The 22003-nt window shown below is 46.1% G+C and overlaps 1 protein-coding gene and 1 pseudogene across 4 annotated transcripts in view; one reads left to right on the plus strand and one right to left on the minus strand.

The window, feature by feature from the left end:
* LOC125685980 (zinc finger CCCH domain-containing protein 11A-like) overlaps nt 1–22003 on the minus strand; it is a 105225-nt gene that overhangs the window by 25118 nt on the left and 58104 nt on the right. The gene's annotated exons all lie outside the window — the stretch shown is intronic.
* On the plus strand, nt 2–12303 carry LOC125685968 (E3 SUMO-protein ligase RanBP2-like; annotated as a pseudogene).

The following is a 22003-nucleotide window of genomic DNA, read 5'->3' on the forward strand; positions in this document are numbered from 1 at the left end:
GATGCCTGTCGTCGTGCGCCCGCTCTGCTTCCGGGGCCCCGGCTGTGGGGACGTGGGGGACCTCAGCGAGGCCGAGCCCGCGCCGCCCCGGCCCCGCTCCGCTCCGTGCTTCCTGGAGAGCGGCGAGCACGGGCTGGCGGCCGCCGGCAGGTGGGGGAGCGGGGCGTCCGGGCGGGCGGCGCGGCCCGGCGATGGCGCTGGGGAACTCGCTGGAGACGAGCGGCTCCGCGGGCGCCTTGATGTCGCGCTCCAGGCGGCGGTCGCGATGCCGGCCCGAGGCCGGCGCTGTGCGGAGCGGGACACTTCTACGTGCGTGCTGGAACTTTCCTGCTGGAAACAGCCCAGAGCAGCGCGGCACGATGGAGAGATGCGTGTGAACTCGCAGCCTGGTGTTACCTGAACAGTTTCCATGTAAGTCCCTGTTCAGTTTGTGCCTGCAGTGGTTGCAGTTGAGTGCTCTCGCTGTGCACGCACTGAACGCCTGCGTTCCAAAAACTAGCTGCTGTTTTTAAGGCTGTCTCCTCGCCAAATCTTACACTTCCGTACTTGTTCAAAAGATTTCAAGTGGTGTGAAGAAAATCTCAGCTGTTTCACTTGTCAGCAGTGCAATGACTCTGAAGGGCTAACGAGTGTATTTCCTGTAGGCTGTTCCCTTCTCTGTAATGCAGCTGCATTAACTAACATTAAGGTTATTGATACGGGAGGGAGGGGAATGAGCTGGGTAGCTCTCACACACTTATTGCATAGACAGCAGAGCTTGATCAAGCTGAATTCTGTGCTTTATGGAATACAATCAGTTTTCCTTTTGCACAAGTGCTTGCGCTCAGAACATCGCTTTGTCTTGTGCGCTCTTACAGCTGTTTGCAATTGTTCAGTTACTCACCTCGTGTCCTTTCCTGAAAAGAAACAAGCTTGTTTCCTAACTTGTAAGACTAAATGAAGAGATTTGCTTTTTATTGTCAAGAAGCTGTAGCAATTCTTTTCTTTCCTCGCCAGATTCCTAAACCAAAGTCAAAACTAATAAGAGGAGATGGTGCTGGGCAAGATGTGCTGGAAATGTTGGCCTGCGACCGAAAAAGCCAGTCTGGTAATGAAACTAGTAATTACAAATGTTCCGTAGTTCCGTTTTAATCTTATGAGCAGCTAATGTCAGAGTTAAAGGCTTGTTAAAGAGCACGCTAGGCGTCTTGGAACACGCCATAAAACGTTCTGCATTTTGGCTGCGTATGAATTGCAAGCAGCGGTTTGATCCTGACACGTGCTGGGCTTTTTCTTTTTGTCTCCAGGGCGTTAAGATAGAATTTGACTTTCAGTGTCTCCTAGTCTGCTGGTTTCTGCCTACTAATACACTATTTGTACGCACTGCTAGTCCCAAGTTGTATAACCAAGATGTTATAATTGTAATATAATCAAAAGAGTAAGGCAAAGCAAACAAGGATCACAAAAGAGAATAAGTAGAAGAGCTTACCCTTGGGTTGAGCTCACTAGAAGATACCAAAGAGGAGGATCTCTAGAAGAGATCCTTCCCCTCTGGTAGCCAGCTCTTAAATAGGTCCAGGAGGGGTGCAGCCTGGCTCCACCCCTTCCGGCAGCACAGGTGAATTGCCTTCACCTGTGCTCCTCTGGCTGACTCATGGCTCACCTCAGGTGATCAATCAGAGGTTCAGGCCGTGACTCAGCAGTTCCCATACACAAGTGTAAAAGAAAATACTGCTCTTTTCCTGTCACTTCTGTTCCCTTCTTTGTTCCAACAGGTTTGCTGCTTTTTTTTCTTTCTTTTTTTCTTTCTTTCTTTTTCTTTTTTTTTTTTTTTTTATGGTAAAGCTGAGGCAGACATTTTCAGTCTTCACTATCCTATGGGCTGTAGATGAAAACAAAGAAAACGATGGGCATCGGGCTGAATTGTTCCTGAATAGATGAGACTGACAGCTACCTATTTTGAAGACAATTGCAGTGCCCTTATAATAAAAATTCACAGTAACTCTGGAGAACTGGATTTGAAAATGCCTTGGGACTGCTGTCAGTCCATATGCTAAAAGAGTGACTTAATTACAGGGAGAGTGTAAGTTAGAAATTTGCAAATATCATAAGGGGAAATCTTGCTTCCCAGCCTGAAGCAGCAGGAACAACCCACTGCATCAAACATTGTTGTCCTTGTTTGAGTGTTCTTATGTGACACCATGTTTTTCTAGGTCATGTGCTGCTGAACTGAAGCCACGGCAAGGAAGACTTCTTGAAAGAGATTGTGGAATCTTTTGCAAACAAAAGTGGTTTATTTACATTGTTTGAAAGCCTCGTTGGGAGTGGAGCTTCTAAAGAGAGATCTTTTCTCGGCACAGATGATGTGGGAGATGTCAGTCCCCAGGCACCAGAGCAAGGAGAAGTTACTGAACACGATATTGGTGAGAGGTGCTGCTTAAACTCCGCATACACGTGACTCTGTATCAGAGGTTCTTCTCCAAGTGCTTCATTTGCAGCAACAGACCAGTGTCTGTCATAGCTGTTCATCGTTCCCCTAATGAGAGGGTGCTTTGCAAGAAGTTTCACCTTCAGCTGCAGCGGAGAGGCAGCGTCATCATGCCAGGTTCTGAAGAATTTCTCACATACTTCCTGCTTCCACACTGTTGTCTTCTGGTCTGTTCTGATTCATTTCCAGTTGAAGCTGCCTGTTGAGCTTTGTGTGCTTGTACGCTGGTAAGTGCTGACAGGAAGGCCCGTACTTATTTATGTGTAATCTATGAACACAGGTTAGAGGCATGAAAGTGAAATAATTCCAGCATGAGTTGTGAACTAATGAGGTCTTCCCATTTTTTAAGCTTAACCTGATGATGAAGTCTGGCTTTGAATTTGAGCGTAACAAGAGTAGAATGCTGGTGGCCTCCTACTTGGCTGTTAGTGGTCGGAAACATGTAGACTATTCAGGGTGCAAAGCAGTGAGGCTTATGGCCCTTTCTCTTTGTATGTGTGTTATATTTGTGCATCTGTTTTATATATAAAATAGAAGTTTCTGCTACTGCGGCCTCTCTGAAGAAGTTTGTTCATCATGTTTTGAAATACATAACGCACCATTTAAAAAACGGTTTGTGCTTCTTGCTCGTAGGCCAAAGATTTTCCTTGTTAGAGAAGTGTGATGTTATCTCCATTCTGTGCTTTGTCAAAACCACTGACAAGTGCCAATGTACTTTGGTTGCGCCCTTCTGTGAAGTAGCTGTTGCTTCTGCAGGAGTTATTTGTGTAATGTGAACAGGTGCAGAAGTTACTTGAAGAAAGCAGCATCTTACTTGGAACTTCTTAGTTGCAGCTTGTTAGACAGAGGCGAGCAGGTGGGAGGAGGTTGGTGGGGAAGTGCTTTGATGGGAGAAACGTTCAGAGCTCGCTCCTCTAGCAGTGAAACCCAGCTCTGATCAGATGCAGGTCTTCCTAACTCGGACGCAGACCCTAGCTTCTCACAACCCTTGTTGTTGCACAGGTGCTGTTCGGATGCACAGCTGTAGTCTCCAGCACCTCGCGTGGCTTGGCTTGCAGTGGAATTCTGTGTCAGTGTTATTCCCACTGCGCAGATCATTACAACAACTTTTTCACTCGCCCACGAGACATCGAGACTGGAAACAGGTGCTCCTGAATGCGTTTGCCTGTTGGTCCCTGAAGTAAGCAAGCTTCCCAAGTTCTTAAATGCATTTAAATGCCGGGTTTTTGGTCCCTAATTCCTTCTGTTTGTTTGTTTTTACCAAAGCAGGATTTTTTACTCGGGATGGTGTTCACTAGCAACTTAGAACTGCAAGAGAAGTTCAGCACTCAGCGTGGCACACATCGACCTCCTTGCTTACCGTTGCTGCTGTGCAAACAGAACTGTACTGAGAAGCAAAGGTCCTGGTGGGATGCTGTGTGTACTCTCATGCAGAAAAAAACAACGTAGGAATTCTTCAGTTTGGAAATATGGGAAGCAACCTTCTAGAGGGCTTCTGAATAGATTGCCATGGGCTGCATAAAACCAGTTCCTTTTGTTTGAACGTTCAAGGCTTTTTGCTGCAGGGGTGTGAGATGGTGAAGAGCTTTGTAAAAACGGGCTTTACGTTTCTGATATTGCATTTGTAAAGAAGTACTGGCTTAGGACTAAAGCTGCTTGTTGTGTTCATCAAACAAATGACGTGTGAGCAGATGGAAAAGAGGGAATGCTAACTGAGGAATGTTTCTGTTGACATTCAGACCAGGCTCGGCAGCCACGGTGAAGCTTCTTGTACAGCGTGGATTGAGTACTGTGTGAGCCCTGGAGAGACACGGCCTTCACCTGCCTTAATTATACACTGGGCAAGAAGCCTGCAAGCAACAGTAAGTTAAGATTGTCTGTAAATAAGTACCGTCTGTTTTTCTCTGATGTGCAAAGGTAACAGGCTAAATAAAATCAGATGAGAATGTAGTATTGAGAAGTGCTGCTGATTTTGGTGGCATGACTGGAGCAACCACCTTGCCTGACAAGTACTCTCTACCTCACGACTCTGAACAGCACAGGTAAAAGCAACGTTGTTTTCTCCCCGTGTTGCTTTCTGTGACTATAGAGAGACCTTCTGAAATACGTCCCAAGTGTCAGAGAAAAGTTCTTGAAACTTCTCGAGAAAACAACTGCATCAGAGAAGAAAAAGTAAGAATGACATTTTATTGGGATTTTCTGTGACAGTTTGAATTTCTCTTCCTCAACAGGGCGTTAGCCTGAACTCGTGCGACCAGAAGGAATCTATTGGAAGAAGCGTCTGCTACTGGAAGGAAATTCTGCTTAGGTTGAAAACTATCAAAAAGCACAGAAGTATTCCTGAACCTGCTGATCCTCTCTTCAAGCATTTCCATGGTGTGGACATCCAGGTACTGATGGATATTCAAAGAGGAGAGTAAGAGGGGTTGTACGTCGCGGGCTTGCATGCGAATGGTTGGTTGGTTGGTGTTTTGTTTTGGTTGGCTTTGTGTGTTGATGGGTGGTGGTTGTCTTATTTTTTTGTCACTGTACTGCTAATGCTGAGATTTGGTAGTATCTTTCTGTTGAACTCCTCGGAGTTTTAAAACTCTGTGATTGGAGGACACTGAACTGCCTTAGTACCAGCTTTCTGAAAAGCTGCTTTCCTGTCATACAGGGAAACCAGGCATAGTCTTAACCTCCTCCTGTCTGCCTACTTACCAGATGCTTACAGTCTTACACCGACTGTTCCAGGTGTCCACACTGTGTTGTGTGTGACTTGTCTGTGGCTTTGGTTGTAGGTCCTCCAGGTTGCAGCCTGTGAAGAAGAGGCACGTGTGGCTTTTGCAATGCTGGGTGCAGCTGAAGGCAAAACTGATGATGCTTTATTAGCCTTTGAAGCTGTTAACAATGCGGTTTCGTACTGGAACCTATGCACTGTAAGTTTGTGAATTGCATTCCCTCAGAATGCTTTTCTGTCACTTGCGTTCTGACCAATTCTTCCTGATGGATATGCTGTTACTTAGCTTTGTCAAAGAAAGGCAGAGGAGGTTGAGAGTGATGGTGTGCTACCAGAGGAACAAGAAGAACGCAAAGCCTGTCTTGTTGAAAGGCAGCACTGCCTGATGAAGGTGATTGAGGAAAGCTCCTCTGACCCGTCAGTAGCTGCCCAAGTAAGTAAAGGAATTAATGCTTGTGTGAATGGTCCTCTTAGTTAATGTTAACAGATGTAGGGCTTTCCTGGGGGAAAACAACAACAAAAACACCCAGAGTTTCTGCAGAAAGCCGTGTGCACTGTTCAGCCGTAGATCAGGACGCAGTCTCTTGCTCTGAGGAAGAATTGCCCTCACGACTTGCGTTTCCAATCAATTTCTAGCTGCCGCTATCTGTTAGAGCTGTGACGGAAATGCTGAGCGCAGTGATCCGGGAGCTTGGGGAGAACGGTGAGGAGGGAAGTCTTGCCTCCAGAAACATCTCACGAGCTGCGCACGTGGAAGTGAAAGATGCAATTCCATCACCCAAGAAGTTCTCTTCTCACCAACTAACACCTACCAGGTATATTAGCCGGTTACTCTTTTAGGGAAGTGTTCCTTTTGTGTAAGAAAATCCAAGTTCAGTAAGCCTTTGCTCAGACTCTCCTTCAGTGGGCAGAAGATCACAAGTCCTTACTTCAAAAGCTGTGTCAGCAAGTGGAAGCTTTAAATGTAAACAGCTTTTGTCACTATACTGGATGCAGAACAGTTGATCTTTTTGTTCTGGTGAGTACTTTGTGACCCAAGCACTGAACTAAGCTTCACTTGCCAGGCTGCCTCTTAACTCAGTGAAGAGAACTGCTATAAACATCCGCTTAAATTCAGGGCAAGAGTGAAACTTTGTTGCCTACAAACTGTAATTTGGTACTCAGATATAGGAAGTAATCCTGAGGATTGTGTGTGCAGAAAGTTGTGCTTTCTTCAGCTTAGCTGTTGTCATCTTGGCTCTGGGTTTATTTCTAGCTTCAAGGAACAGTCTCGGTTCTGTAAAGCATGGGCAGATCGTGGATTATTGCAGCAGTTAACTCTTCTTTTTTTTTGTCTCAGATCTTGAACGTGCTTTTAAATAGCAAAGGAGCGTAGGGATCATTCCTTGGGTTTTCCCCACATACCTGTGTTTCATACGTTTCCATTCTCTTAATTGAAACCCTGTCTTTAACAGAATGAAACACGGGAAATGAAATGTAACAGTTGCAGTGTAAGCGTGCCATCTCATCGCTGGCCTGCTGAAAGCTGTGGAGCAGATCCTGTGTCAGATGGTTATGGGAGAGCACAGCATGTTTGTGAAGCTCCTTGGAAGGGTAAGTTGATGCTGAATTTTTAATTGACCGCGTAGCTAAACAGAGTGAGACTTCTTAAAACCTTTCTGCAGTGTTCTGAGATGAATGAGTAAAACTGGTCCCTGGGGAAAGTTCATTCAAGTCGGAAATGAGAACTGGATGCAAACTCTCTTCTTGGTGTTCCTTTTCAGTTGCTACCTGTGGCCCGTCTGTTTGCAGTAGCCAGTCACCTGCTGTGACTCGCAGTGTCTTTGAAGAACTGCTGCAACCAATGTACCACCAACAGAGGTGAGGACAAACGAATCTGCTCAAGCCATTTCTACTGCTTTGTTGAAAACAGCTGGTTGTGATTCTGTGTGCAGCTGGGTATAACTGCGGTTCCCTAGAGAGCATTTACTGCACTTGAGGTCTGCTGGAGACAGGCAGAAAGTTCCATTATCAGCTGATCTTTGGGATGTGGGGTTTGGGAGAAACAGCCAGCAAGAGATGTTTTTAACGTGCTGGCACATGTCCTCTGCTCGTTGTCTGCCATGTTCTTTTCCCCACAGTAGTATGGGGACTTGCTGGTTTTGACTTTTTTGATACTAAAGGAAATGAGTCAGTTCACTTACGCTTCTCTCCAGTCTGTGTGTTCAGATACCATCCAAGTTTTGAACGTATGATTTCAGTTTAAACTGGTGAGAGTTGAGATCTAATTTTAAGGTGCACCTTGCTATGAAGAGTGCACGTTGCATGGGCTTCAGCCCCCTGATCCCTTTTTCTCCTTTTGCACGAGGAAGTAACGGTGTGTTTTTCTTTAGGCGCCTGTCTGTGGCATGAACGGAGCTGCACCTCAGCACGTAGACGTGCTCAGCAACAAGCGATCCACGCGCCGCCCCTGCACAGCACTTGTGCTGGTGTGTTTCCTCAAGGCACCTGTGGTGCACCTGTGTGTTTTGATGCTCCGTCTGCTGGAATCCTTTCTCCTCGTGGAGGTGATGATCGCTACAACTACGGCCTGCCCCAGGCGAGCGCAAATCCACCTCTGCCTGAACCAGGCTGTTTTACAAAACCTGCGTTTGCACCCACAGCTTTAAAACCTGCAGAGTCCTGTGTCGGTGCCGCACAGGACAAATTAGGATCCGCCTTTGCGAAAAAGGAAGGGCAGTGGGACTGTAACATCTCTTCAGTGAGAAATGAACCCACTGCCCCAAAATGTGTTGCCCTGCAGAACGCAAACAAAACTCGTTCAGCAGTATCTCTTCAAGAAGTTTCCTTTAAACTCGATGGGAAAACCCCAGCGTGTACCTCTCAGAATCTGGCAGATGCTGAAGCGAAGCCTGCAGAGGGAAGATGTAACTTCTCAGTGTGGATGCCTCCAGGTGGATTTAAATTTGGCATAGAGGAGTGCAATACAAATTGCGCTAAGAAAGATGATCCACCCAAGGAGCGTACAGCAGACTTGACAAACATGGATGGAAAAGACAAAAATGAACTGCCCTCAGGTGGTGGAGTTACACTCCAATCTCAAGAAACAGCAAACAGGGACAAGAGTGAGCACACCTGTGAGAAAGGCACGTGGATAACACCTCATGTTTCTGGTACGAACGCAGCCAAAGCATCTCCTTGTGGTGCAAACTCTGTAGCTGTGCTGGAGGAAGCTACCAGGGAACAAAGTGACCTCAGCCATGGTGGTGATGGTTCTGAGGCCGCTGTAGAGGCCTCAGAGGCTTTAAGCACCTCTGAAACGCCAAGAAAAACCGTGGTTTCTGCTCCAAAGTTTGTATTTAGGTCTGAATCTGTCAAGAGCGTTTTCAGTAACGAAAAGACATTCCCATCTGGCAATACCTCGGCCATCGGTTCCCCCTTTGGATTCGGCTTTAATCCTCCAGGAAAGAGCGCTGATGGAATTTCAACATCTCAGAAAGCAGGGCAGGAAAAACCGGGAGTGGCTGAAGCACCCAAAAGCTGCAGTGCAGCTCAGGAACCTTGGGAGAGCGAGGCATCCAAGCTGGCTCCTCCAGCACAAGATGGGCCCTCCAACTTCTCGTTCAAAATTCTGGAAGAAGGTGAGCGTTAATTGAACTAGTAATTTATTCAACTGTGCTGCTCATTAGTCAGTCGTTCATTAGTGCTAGTCACTGTCTGAGTTCTTCTGTCTTAATAGTATGTCGATTCTTTCAGTTCCAGTGCAGGTCTGTGATCTTCAAGTCCTAGACTTTCAACTTGAGTGGTACTGAGTTGTAGCTATTTGCACGTGAGAACAGAAACGTGCCTTATGCAGGATGCAGCGTTACTCTGCAGTGAGACAGGGAGTTGCGGGTAGGATTTTGGCATCTGTGCGAGGCGCTGTTTAAGATGTCAGGGTGAAGTGCTGAGTGCCTTTTTTGAGCTGAACTGGCAGTGAATGTGCGCAGGCCTCGCTCTGACTGGCCAGCTACGAGAGCAGCACGTGTGCTTCAGCTTCAACTCGAGTCATCCCTTCAACTCGGAGACATCCTGCTGCTCTGCCTCCATTCCTTTCCGGTAGCTTTACATCTTTAGCTTCAGCCTTGCATTGTCCTGTTTTTTCTTGTACTTCCCAGAAGAGATGTGAAATAAGTTCTGTTCAGTCGCTGTGTCATATCTTCTGGAATTTCACATGCTCAGAGCTCATTGGTAGTACAGCTGCTGCAGACAGCTTTCCATTTCTGACTGTCTTTTGCAGTCCTTGGTTTTGCTTTTCCTCTGTAGATGATTCCCGTATGGCTCTTCCTTGTAGCTGTGTTTTGTTTGGTGTAAGGCCGTCACTAATTCTTGTAACGGTATGAAAATGCTGACCTGTTCCTGGTCTGAGACTTGAATTTCAAAGCTGAAATTCAAGGTTTCAAAGGGAAGAGGAAAGTATAGTGCTACTGGAACCAACAGACTCTAACAGTGTTTCAACTGAGAAAACCTGTCATCTTCCATTTGGCCAGTCACCCTTTCTGAGGCTGTGAGTGTCTGTATAGTAATAAAAGGTGGCACATATTGGGCTACCGGAAATATAAGTAAATGTCAAAGGAAGCTGGTGTCTGTAGTGGCAGTGGCAAGTTTGAAATCTTCATTATTGCATGGAGGTTCTTGGATAGCAGCAGAATACCAAAGCATGGCGGATTTACAGTTCCTTAGTTATCCTGAATGAGTGTCCTTTTATCTAAGGATGCCATTTCAAAAGCTCTGAATGCAAGATGTTCTGAGTATCGTTAGGTTGCTTTATAATGTACGTGCCAGAAATGATCTCAGTATTTAGCTGTCTTATCAGCTGTTTTCCACTAATGTTTGTTCTTTGCAGCAGGCCCCCCAGTCAAACCTGAGCTGCAGAGGGAACGTGTTACTGCTGTGGAAACTAAACCTTCTGAGGAGAAGGCTGAAGGAGAAACTGCACAGGTCCCTTCCACACCTGTCTGTGGCGTGAGTAGCAGCGCGGAGGATGCCAGTCCAGAAGGCTCTCAGAAAGAAGTGAAAACTCAAGGGAAGAAAGTACGAGTCGAGTCTTTACAAAAGTTTAGGCAATAAATTTGCAGTATTATTCTTAGGCTATCTTCACTTAGTGAGAAATAAAGCATCCAGCAGATTGAAAACTGCTTGACTTGTTGGGCTGTGTCCCAAGTCTGTTCTGGCACTGGAACTAAGGCACAGATCTTAGGTTTCTCGGGGAGAGAAAGGAAACAGCTTTGCCTCCTAAAGTAGAAACGGCTTTGGCTAGTAGAATTCCTCCTAGCAGGTATGTAAGAGTGGAGGGATTTCAGAGCAGTTTCCAAGGGAAATGGTGCTCGTTTTGGAATCGCACTGCTCCAAAGGCACTTCAGTCTCTTGTCGAGTCAAGCTTGAGTGTGTCTTAAGAGTAATGAAGAGTTCTTGTTTGTTTTTTTTTCCCCAGTTGTTCGCTTCCCTTAATCCCTGTTACTTAGCTGCTCTGAAGCAGTAGTAGCTATAGGAACTGTAGGAAAGTTGGAGACAGAGAACTTACTATCATGATTTCTCTGTACTGCAGTTGTAATTATAAATGAAGAAATTTATCAGTTGCTGGGAGGGAGGGAGGGAGGGGAGAGGGGAAATGCGGCTTTATTGGAGGGAGCGGTTATTCTGAGTGTCCAGACTTAATGCAGTTTGAATGTTAGGCTCTCGTGGCTGATTTGCTTGTTCTTAGTCGTGCTGACTCAGTGTGTACAAGGAAGGAAGAATTACACACTGCAGCAACCAGTGAACAACAGCGGTATTTGTGCAGTCAGCTGCGAGCAGCGAAGAAGCAGAATGCACAGAAACTGCTCACGTATCACAGGATTTACCAGGAGGTGGTGATGCAGCTTTTTAGGAAGGAGAACTGTCAGCTCAAGTAGAGATGAGTTTAACTGGAAGTAGCCTTGTGTAGCTTTGTAAGGCTTAACACAGTTGTTTGTGTCTGGATTTCGTGTTTGACCCTAGTGTGCCTAATAGGATGAGAAGCTTGCAATGACTGTAATCTTCTAGTTTGGTCTCCTGTAAAGAACAGACCTTAATTGCAGGTTAGTGTAATGATTAAGCAAGACCGTGTTGCATTGCTAAAATGAATTTCAAACGCTGGAACTTGTTGGGCTCTTCCATTTTGAGAAGGCAGGGCTTTTCATTCACTTCACTGCATGATGAGTGTCGAGCTGAGGGTACAAAGCCACTGAAGAGAGGAAAACACTGAATAATTCTGCATTATCTGATGTCAGAATTGTAACAGTGCTGTAGGTGACAACAGCTTCTGGGGAAATCACGCATTACTGTGCTGTGTTTTAGGTGGAGGTAAAGTCTGGAGAAGAATGTGAAGGAATTGTCTTCAAAGAGAGGGCAGAACTTTACAGCTGGGCCAGAGATGCTGCTCAGCGGAAGGAGCGCGCTCTTGGAGAGCTGAAGGTCCTCTTCCGGACACAGCAGAAGTATTCCAGGACCCTCATGAGAAGGGACCAAGTTGTTGAGGTGCGTGCAAAGCATGTCATCGCCACAGAAATGAACTCCTTGCCCTCTGAAACATCAAACTGTTTGAATTTGGACAGCTACAGGTGATGCTGGTGAGTCGGTTGGGTGGTTTTTACAGTTCTTTTCGGTTTTGTTTGGCTTTGTTTGTTTGGCTTTGTTTTACCCTGGAGATCCTACAGAACAAAAGCTGCTGATCTCTGGCTGCAGTGAGTAGAGCTAAGGAAATCTCTTCTTGGGTTTGTTTTCAGACGGTGAAGTGGAAGTAGAGCGAGTTGCGGTCAGATGAGAAGTTCAAGAACTGGCTGATTCTTTCGAGAGGAGATTGAAGAATGCCAGCAAAGCTTGTCAGAGCTGCAGAAGGGCCAGCTCTCTCTGGCAGCGGAGCTGTCAAAGGACACCAGCCCTGTTGTTGTGTATTTTGACGTTTCTGCCAGCGATGAACCTTCAGGACACACAGCCACGGAGCTGCTTTCACACATTGTCCCTCGAACGGCTGAAAAGTTCAGGGCCCTGTGCACCGGGGAGAAAGGCTCGTGGATTCAAGAGTACCACGTTTCACAGGATAGTTAGTGACTTCCTATGTCAGGTAAGCTTAATGTGAAGGCTTTTCACAGAGAGAAAAAACCCACCTGGGCTGCAGCAGCGCATGGATCCTGCCTGAAAGTGGGCTTTTCCGGTTTTTGACTGTAGTGAGAGTAGCCAAAATCAGCAGGGCTGCTGTCAGCAGCGATGCCTCAAGCTTTCCCGACACTTCTAGAGACGATCACGTTTTATTCTTGGACAGCTGTGACTTCATGGGAACGCCACAGCCTGCATGTGAGACTTCATTTTGTTCATGCTGTTATCTGCCTGATCGCTCCTCTTTGACAGCTGTTTGATTTGTGGGCTCTTGAGAGCCAGCTTTCAGCCTTTGGCAGCAGCAGGAAGCGGAGCTCCCGACGTGTTGTAGGCAGCGTTTGCTCTGCTCAGGGGCCTTGGCTGCAGCGTGCGTGCAGAGAACAGCGTGCGTGTTTGGCATGGCTGTGCAGCAGAGAATAGAAATGGTAGTTTTCTCGTTTTTCAGTGCCTCCCAGGACAGGACTCTGTGGTAGATCAGAAATTGGTGTGCGTGTTGGATTTGCTGTTTAGCAGGTGCATTCTCCTGCTGCATCTCTGTGCATCTCTGTATCCTACTGTACTTTGACTGCAGGAGTTTTCTCGCAGTAGGGTCAAGGCCACCCAAACTCAGTTCTGTTGTGCTTTGAGTATGGAGCCCTTTCAAGGCTTGATTATAGACCTAGCAGAGTAGAAGCCAACGCTGTGTGAACGACAATTCAAGAGTGTCCTTTTCTAGAAGAAGAGCAAGGCAAAAGCGAGGACGTAATTCTAGCGATTCAGTTGCAGGCTTCTTTTAACTTTGTGTAGCAGGGCATTTTACATCCTGTTACTGTGTTTCCTACAGGTGAGTTCATTCTTGGTTGTGTGACTGCTATAAACAACCGCTGGTATCCAGAGTGCTTCTGCTGTGATATCTGCCAACAGGTATTGGCAGGTATTGGATTTGTCAAGAATGCTGGCAGGTGGGTCTTCACCCTTCCTTCTGTCACTGGTAATGATGAAAATGGAATGAAAGTTGGGAGGGATGTGCAGGGTTTGGTTCCTAAAGCTTTCCTGCTGAGATGGAGTAAGCGAAGTGTCTTTTATGAGGAAAAGGTCTTAGAATGCATCACAAAACTGAGAGTGGTATCTTAGAATGTGCACGTGAAATATTAACTACTTATCCACTTCGACACCAGATTTCCTGTCAAGTGTGTGTTTTGTGCTGGTGATGTTTCAGGATCAGTAGGATGATACAGTGCCACAGACCCTTAGAAACAAATCAGATGCAGAAGATTTGTAATTTTTAAACAGATTTTTATTTTCCTGACGTGGGTTCCCAGTATGAGTCCAGTTTATCACCGTTTTCACTACTAAATGCTCTCATTTCAGTGGGATCCTTCAGGGATTTTTTTTGAATAGACGTGTAGCTGTTGCTTTCATATCTCTAATGTGATACACACAGTTATGTAGAGAATTAGGGCCTGTTTTGCCATCCAGCTTCCGATCTAAATCTCTGAAGAGTCTGAGGGTAAAGCATGGGAGTGGGGCGGGATGGAAGACTGCAGTTTGCAGCACAGGGTGCTTCCTTAGGAAATAGGAAATCTGGGTGCCAACTTGCTTATGGCAGCAAAATGATTGACATTATTTTTCTGATACAGAGGGCAGAACATTGGTCTTCTTCAGCTGCCTCAGTCGTTGTCTTGCCTACATTCTTTGTTTTCAGTTGAGTTGCCTGAGCATGCTTTTCTTGTCAGCTTCCCCTCACCTCGTCTTGCCGGCTTCTGCAGCTGCAGAATACGGAGCTGCGTGTTTCTGCGTCCCCCAGCGATGCATGGATCAGGGGCAGTGCAGGATGTAGCACACGTTGTTAGTTGTTTGGTTCTTAGTACAGGGGAAGCTCTCATTTCGGTGTCATGGCAGAGGCTGGTTTGAAAAACAACCTGTAGTACTGTGTCAGTGCTATTGTCAGCTTACATTTTTCTTTCTCTGATGTTTGACATCATGGGGAAAATGCAGAGGCGTGCATTTTGCTTTGGGTTACGTTTATGTAAATCTAATGAAACCGGTGCTAAGAGAGCCAGGATGTAAGCCAGGCAATGAGTACAGCTTTCTGACCTGTTTGTGACGAGTTCAGTAGCTATTTTCAGAGAGATTTGATGCATCCTACTTAGCAGGCTTTTCTCGGGATCAATCAAGCTTGTTTAAAATCTGTACTTTTCTTCGTAGCATTTTGTTTGTGCAAAATGTGAAAAGCCATTCCTGGGTCGTGGTCATCAAGAGAGAAAAGGCTTGGCGTATTGTGAAACCCACTGCAGCCATCAGGTAAGGCTGCATGTTTTTGAAAATTGTGATTTTTAACCTCACAAACAGATGTTATTAATGGGAGCAGGAAAATCAGGGAGAGTCTGTTTTCTTAGGATCACCTGTGAGTGTAAAGCCTAATCAGTAGGTGTTCTGCTGCAGTCGGTTTGTGCGGGTCTCTCTGTAGGTAAGTTTTGCATTGCAGAAAGAAAACTGCAGGTAATTCACAAAGGATAGCTGGGCTAATCAGAATCTAATTGCTCTTCAAGCTTAGTGTTGCTTATCTTGAGCTGTTTCAAGCTTTTACGGATGTCTAAGATGGGAGCAGCTTGTGACACCCAGTTTTCCCCAAGCACATCAGGACGATCTGCCGCTCAGGAGCTGTGGTTTCACACAAAGCCTTTGGGTGGCGTGGACTTCCTTACAGCTGCAGTTCTCAGACGACCGTGCGTTAAGATGCGCTGCATCAAGCAGCTCTTCCATCCGGTTGCTGAAGACCAACAAAGACTGAACTTGGCAGAGGACAGCACCTAGCATTGAAAGAAGAGCTGTACGTAGTTGCACCGTTTCCCTCCAGCCTCCCTTGACTGTGCGGTCCAGGACCATAAGGATAGAGCTTTCTGCTTTGGAAGCCAGGTGCAAGGGTCACGTACGCATCTTTGCTTGGATAAATAAAGGAGGATTACATGTGGGAGTTGTAAGGCATCTGCAAATCACAGGTGGATCCTAATTTTGTCAGCGATGAGGGGCAGGTGATTGAAATATTGCTGGCATCCCTGCAGACAATAAATGCCATGTTTATCAATAGTACTAATACATGATTAGCAATAGTATTGCAGTCGTGATAGAGCAAGAACATGCAGCAGGCAAGAGTTGTGTGTTGATTGGATGTACAGATGTTCAGCTGGATGCTTACTAAACATGTGTATGTGACTCTTCATTGCTGGATTTCAAATGCTCAGGATTAGGGAAGCAGCAAAACAAAACTGTATTTGTAGAGTAGATGTAAAGAAATGCTTTCATCTTTAATACTATAAAGACATTTTGTGATTAGATGACGCAAGATTGAATTGGGAACCCAAATCAGATTTGCCATCATTCTCCTTTGTTTAAACTGACAGAAAACAGGAAAGCTATTGAGATACATTTGAGAAATTACTGTCAATAAAATCAATTAAAAGTTAGTTGTTTCTCCTTCCTCTTCAGCTGTGTGGTGATGTATGTTTCCACTGCAGTCGTGTGATTGATGGAGATGGTAAGCAGTTCTCTAGCTGTTTTCTTAGCTCAGTTACGTTTTGATGAAAGTTCTTTCTGAAAGTGGAAGGAAGCTCCTTTGTTGAATCCCTCACTGCTCCCATTAGACCACAAAGAGGCATTCTCTCTATCAGAAATCAGGATAGATGTGATTAGTCAGAGGCCAAATGGGAAGAAGACCTTACAGCAGCTGTTTTGTGATGATGGAAGATCAAACAGGAGCTAAAGAGAACTGTGGTCAGCTGGAAACCTTTTAGCAATAACCAAAGGCCAGGGATGCTGGGATGCAGAGGAGGCTTCCTGCCCCCAGCGGCTTTAAAAAGGGACACGTACAGCTGAGAGGATGAGCACATGGGCATCTCCCCGAATGGACTTAGTGATCACGACTGTCAAAATGTTTAGAAACCGAGCAGTTCAGGTGGGCTTTGTGAGGGATTATTTTTTTCAAGTGCCTCGCTTCCACTGTTTCAGTTTGGGTGCTGGAGATATTCGCCTGTCTGTCACAGGCACCTGTCTGTTATGTGGGAGGGACTCTGAGGCTGTAATCAGACAGCAGATGACGATGCGTGCCTTTCATCTTGAAACGCTCCCTTCTCTCTCTGAGCACACGTGTGCAGATTTGTCGATAACAGACAACTGCTGTCAACTCACCTGAAAGGTTTCTGACCCTGACAACGCACCGATGCAGGCGGGCCATTGCGCACGGTGATCTCTGAGGAATTGCAGACTGAGAAAGTATGCTTGTGAGCACCTGCCAGAGCACTCTTTGCAAAGTGCCCCAACGATATGGGCAGGTAGCGTCATTGTTATTAGTGACAATATCAATATGCAAATTCAGCACGCATACAAAATTTCCCGTGGCCTGGGCAAGAAGCCAAACGTACCTCATTTCCTGGAAAAAATAACACTTAGACTTCAGGTTGGAGAGCCCCATTGAGGAGCCTCGTTAGAGGTGGTTTGACAAGGACCACACTTGTAAATACAGTCACTGTACAAATGGCCTACTTCTGATAGTTTGTTCTTACACGCTGCATCTTTGTAAATCACACAGCATGGAATATCTGTGTGGAGTCGAATTCCCACTGGAAGAAACAAATAGACTCAGATCCAGTTGAATTTTGCTGTATTCCATTCAGAATAACCCATTAACTTCATATAAGCATTTGCATTTTATTTACTGTTTGTGCCTTATTCTGCTGGACTGACCATATGTAAGTGTTCCATTATATATACAATATATGTGGTTTTATTTTTCTTATTTTTGTGCAGAAACTATGTACGAGGTATTTTCAAAAGATAACAAAATTTGCCTTAATTATGCAGGATGCAAGAGGAATTTTGTTTCAAGTGTGAACGCCTGAGCTTGAAGTTTAGCTTCTAGGCTTCCCTGACTTCTGGAACAGCAGTGAAGATGCGTATTCCAGTTAACGGGCAATGTTACTTCTACAGTGTGAGTGTAAATATATGTGGTTTGATCCTACTGGGATCTGTTTCTTCAGCTGTCTTCAAGAACTGCGCTCACAAATGGTCAGAATTCACTGTAGGATGCTTGTGATTGTTTTGTACTATTAAGTTCTGTCCATGAGAGCTTGTTCTCCCTATTCTGTCAAAAATACTGTTAGTTAGGAATTCTTGATGGTACTGTGCTCTCAAGTATGCAAACCTTTTTTTTGTATTAGAGGCACAATTTTTATATCAATGCATCGTAGCAAGCCAGATTTCCTTTCCTCCTTATGGAAAACCAGATGCTTTCAAACATCTTTCCAGTGTCATGAATAAAGGCTCCGTTCTTAAAACCTGTATCCCCTCCGTTATGTGAAGGCTTGAGCGGGGTGGAAAAGCACCCAGGCAGCCTGCCTTCTTTTGTAACACTGTTGGGATTTTGGGCTGTGCCATGGGTTCAGTTGCTCGTAGTCAACAGCGATTCCTTGAAACTGTAATTCAGTTCAAGTGTGTTTGTTTTGTCTTGATTAGTTTTGCTTTTCCACGTGCCGCTGCCCACAGGCCCAGCCTTGCTGCTCAGAGAGCTGGGAACAATCCCTAACTTGAGGCTGCACAGCTCTGCCTCGCGAGGTTCCGTCCACCCCTCGCTGGCAGGGTGCAACCATCAGCCTCCCTGGGCTCTGTGGCAGTCCTGGGCCCTTCACACATCATGTTTCGTGCCGTTTGTTCAAGTTCTTGATAGTGTACGCTGTGCTATGCTGTGCTGTGTCTGATGCTCAGATGTGAACTAGAAGAAAGGGGGCTTGCTTGACTTGGTTAGAGTTAGTTTTTGGTTTGGGGTAGGGAAAGCTTAGGTTAGGGTTAGTGTTAGAGTTTGGTGTTAGTGTTGAGTTTTAGAGTTATGCTTGGGGTTAGGGTTTGGGCTAGGGTAGGGTTAGGGTTCGGTTAAGTTTGAGGGTAAGGGTTAGGGTTAGGTTCAGTGCTAGGTTTACATTTAGGGTTAGGATACAGCTGGGGTTAGGATTAAGGTTAGGATTAGGGTTAGTGTTTGTTTTGGGTTAGGGACTGGGTCAGGGTTAGGGTTGATGTTCAGGTTGGGTTAATATTAGTGTGAGGGTTAGTATTTGCAAAAAGGTTTAGAGCAAGGTTTCAGGTTTGCGTTAGAGTTAGGGTTAGGGTTAGAGTTTGGGGTTAATTTTGGGTAGTGTTAGGGTTAGGGATTGGGTTTGGTTGAGGGTTAAACTTATGGTAAGATTTAGGGTTAAGCTTAGGGTTAGGGTTTGGAATTAGGTTTAAGATTAATGTTGTGGCTAGGCTTAGAGTAAGGTTTAGAGTTAGGGTTAGGGTTATGTTTAGGGCAGGGTTTGGGTTAGGGTTTGGGTTAAAATTAGGGTTGTGGGCTAGGGTGTAGTATCCTCTCTACAGATTGTATTGTGATACACGATTGAACCATTTGCCATTTCACATTTAATCCTTAGGGGAACCGAGTAAATGGGAGTTTCACGTGTTCTCATGTTCAATACAGAACCAGCAGTGGCAGCAACGATGTCGAGACAATGACTTTCACAGGCATGAGAAGTAATGGAGATGTGCACAGTTCTTCCAGCCGCTGTGCAGAGCGAATCCAAACCAGCGCTCTTCTTTACAAGTCCCTTCATGCCTGTGAGGATTCTGTCAACGGTGGGTGTGCTTACAATAGAGACATGAGGTAAGCTCTGGGTTTTACTGAATCTTTCTATTATGATTCTACGATTACTTTTGGCCTTTTCGTTTTCCTTCTAGTTTTCTTTCATTGTTATTTTTTCCAGGCGTGTACCTGGACAAAGCCCAGCAGTTCCATGATACCATTGTGTCCGTGATGCTTTCCTAGTGAAGGGAGTTTCACCTGGATGATACCTCCTTGTACAGCCAAATGCACTGAAACAAATAGGAACCTTGCTGTTGTTCATTTCATGTGGTCATTTAAGTGGCCATTTTAATACAATGTATTTTAATCAGAGAGATGGCCAGTGTGATAAAGGAGAACAGAGGTGACAGTAATTGTTTCAATCTGGTGCTACAGCTGTAGCCAAGATCTTTATTGCACATAAGGATACAGCACTTCCTCTTCTGTCAAGTGAAATAAGTGGCACATTTCAACTGGTTCTAGAGCATCACTGTCCTCTAAAGCTGGTAGACTTTTCAGCTGTCCCTTGAAAGGCTGCTCAGCTGCAGTGCCAAGCATTTCTTTTCTGGTGTAGTTAGCTATAAATGTTCTACTTCTGCCGTTAGAGATCCGTGGACAGGTAGATCACATAGCTGTGTGGTGTTCATGGGTACATTGAGAAAGCATTGATGCTGCTTCCCTCGAGATGTCAGTCTCAGCAGATGGCCCTGCAATTAAACTTCTGCCACCAGAGAAATTTTTGCCTTTGTACTTTAACTTTCTGAACTCCAGAAAATTGGTGCACAATCGGTGATCAGTGCTATTCCAAGATACTGGGAAAGGTTTCACATCAGGAAATTAAGAAGATTGGATTGTTTCCCTTGATCTGAATTCTTTGCATCGTTCAGTGCACTGCAGAACGAATGGGTGGCTGCATGAAACAGGTGCAGTGAAAGTTAAACGACAGCTTTGGATGGAAAGGAATGGCAGTAGCTGCCGTCCTGAAATCATGGCTCTTATTAGATGAACGAGCCCTTTGCTCCTTCAATAGAGGCTTCCCAGATGTTGAAGCCTACATCCAGTTTCCAACTTCTTTCTTAAGGAAGATACTGGAAACGTTTTGTGTTTTCTTTGGTGTATAAGTTGTAGCTGGCCTTTTTGTCCCCTCCCAATTGTTTTTTAAGGAAGAAAATGAGGCAGATAATGTCTGTAAGGTTAGAAATCATCACTTCAGCCATTTGGCTTTTTTTTTTTTTTAATTAGTATGTATTTAAGTACTTCTGAGGATAAATATTCACATATTTCTGAACTGAACTGTGATTGTGGAAACTGTATTGCTTGTTTTCTACTCTCTTTCAGTGAATTACCTGGAGCAGGCATTTTGTTCCCTTTCCATGGACTTGAGGGCTGACAAAGGGGAGAACTTTCTTCTGGGATATCTACGGTATGCCTTCAGTCACTGATTTGGCTCTTTAGGTGCTGACAGACTGAGCTCAGACTGCAGCTCAGCAGTTGTCACCTACATCAATGCTTTCAGCTTCCTGGGGTCACTGGAGCTGAGAACTGACTGTCCTGACAGTGCAGCCTCCCAGAATACTGCATTGCAGCCACTCTTCCTCTCCTAACCCCAGAGCTGTACAGTCACCACCATCTGTGGCACCAGAACGCATCTTCAGCCGCCCCTCAGTCCGCAGCCCTCAGAATGCCTTGCATGCTGACCTCCACCTCTGTGTGCTCCAGCACCCACGAGAAGAGACTCCAGGATTAAACATGCTCACCTCTGTGACACCTCTGTTGTCACATCAGGACAACCCTATCGAGCCAGCTTTTCAGTTAACTCGACCCTTTGCACATCCTTCTGCCTCCAACCACCCCAAGGCTATCCCTGTCTTTGCCCTTGTTGGAAATACCCAAATAATTTATCAGGACGGTATTTCTGATAAAGCAGATTTTATTTGCAATTGCAAGGCCGGGCCTCCTGCAGGCAGGAGAGCGCCCTGAAAACAGCCTTACATCCTTTATGCCCTATTATTCCACGCAGATCTCTTTCTCCCCTGGTTCCTCATTGGCTGAGTGCTTCAGGTTCACAATCTTCCCGACACTCAACTGAACCTACGGATACTGGATGAACATCAGCTGTTGCAGCTGAGCACACATCGCTTATTAGTGACTTCTCACACTTGCTCACTCAACACTCGGTCGTAGTTTCTGGACTTCTGCTCGTCCCTGCGTAGAGATGAGCTTGGAAGGAGGACAAGGGGGATGCCTTGATGCCTGCCTGTTGCATCCCAGCCTACCCACAGAGCCAGGCAAGCCAGCCTTGTGTAGAGGCCCTGGCTCCTTTGATGTTTGTTAAGTCTGTTTCTCTTTTGCTGAGGGTCTCTTATCCAAACAGAACAGCCCTCAGTATGCTTTCTAGCCCATAATACCATACCTATACTATTTGCATCATTTAAAAACTATTGCAGTTTTGCAAGCTTAATTAATCACACAATTCAGCAGCTATATTTCTAAAGCACGTTACTAACAATACATTATTTCTACCTTTTCACAGCAACTATTTCTAAGGACAAGTTACAAAATACAAAAGCATTGTGCTCTGCTTCTTCAGATCAATTCCCCCTTTCTCACATCTAACGCAGAAGCAGCATTCCATCCCTACGCGCCCACGAGCACACAGCTGCCCCAGCTCTGCACCCCGTTCCTGCAGCAGGACAAGTTTTCCCGGCCGGCCAATTCAAAGCCGGGTTTGTGCAGAGCAGCGGCTGCTCCGAGGCTTCGGGAGCTCGGCGTGTGCCCGGTGTGCAGCGACACCGCCCGGCTCCGCGGAGCTGCAGCCCCTCATCCCCGCAGTGCGCCGAGCAACCGGGGGGAACCGGAAGGGAACCCGGGGGGAGCGCGGAGCGGAGCGGCTCTTCGCCCGCCGCTGCCGGGGATGGGAAGCGCTGATGGGCGGCGAAGTGCGGCGCGCAGCGCGGGACGGGCTGAGCCGCTCCGCCGCTCCCGGCCCCGCCGCCGTTACGTAAAGCCCCGAGAGGCGCCCGGCGGAGCCTCCAGATCTCCGCACCGCGGCACCCCG

Source organism: Lagopus muta, chromosome 30 (assembly GCF_023343835.1).
Source record: "Lagopus muta isolate bLagMut1 chromosome 30, bLagMut1 primary, whole genome shotgun sequence".
Classification (NCBI taxonomy): Eukaryota; Metazoa; Chordata; class Aves; order Galliformes; family Phasianidae; genus Lagopus; species Lagopus muta.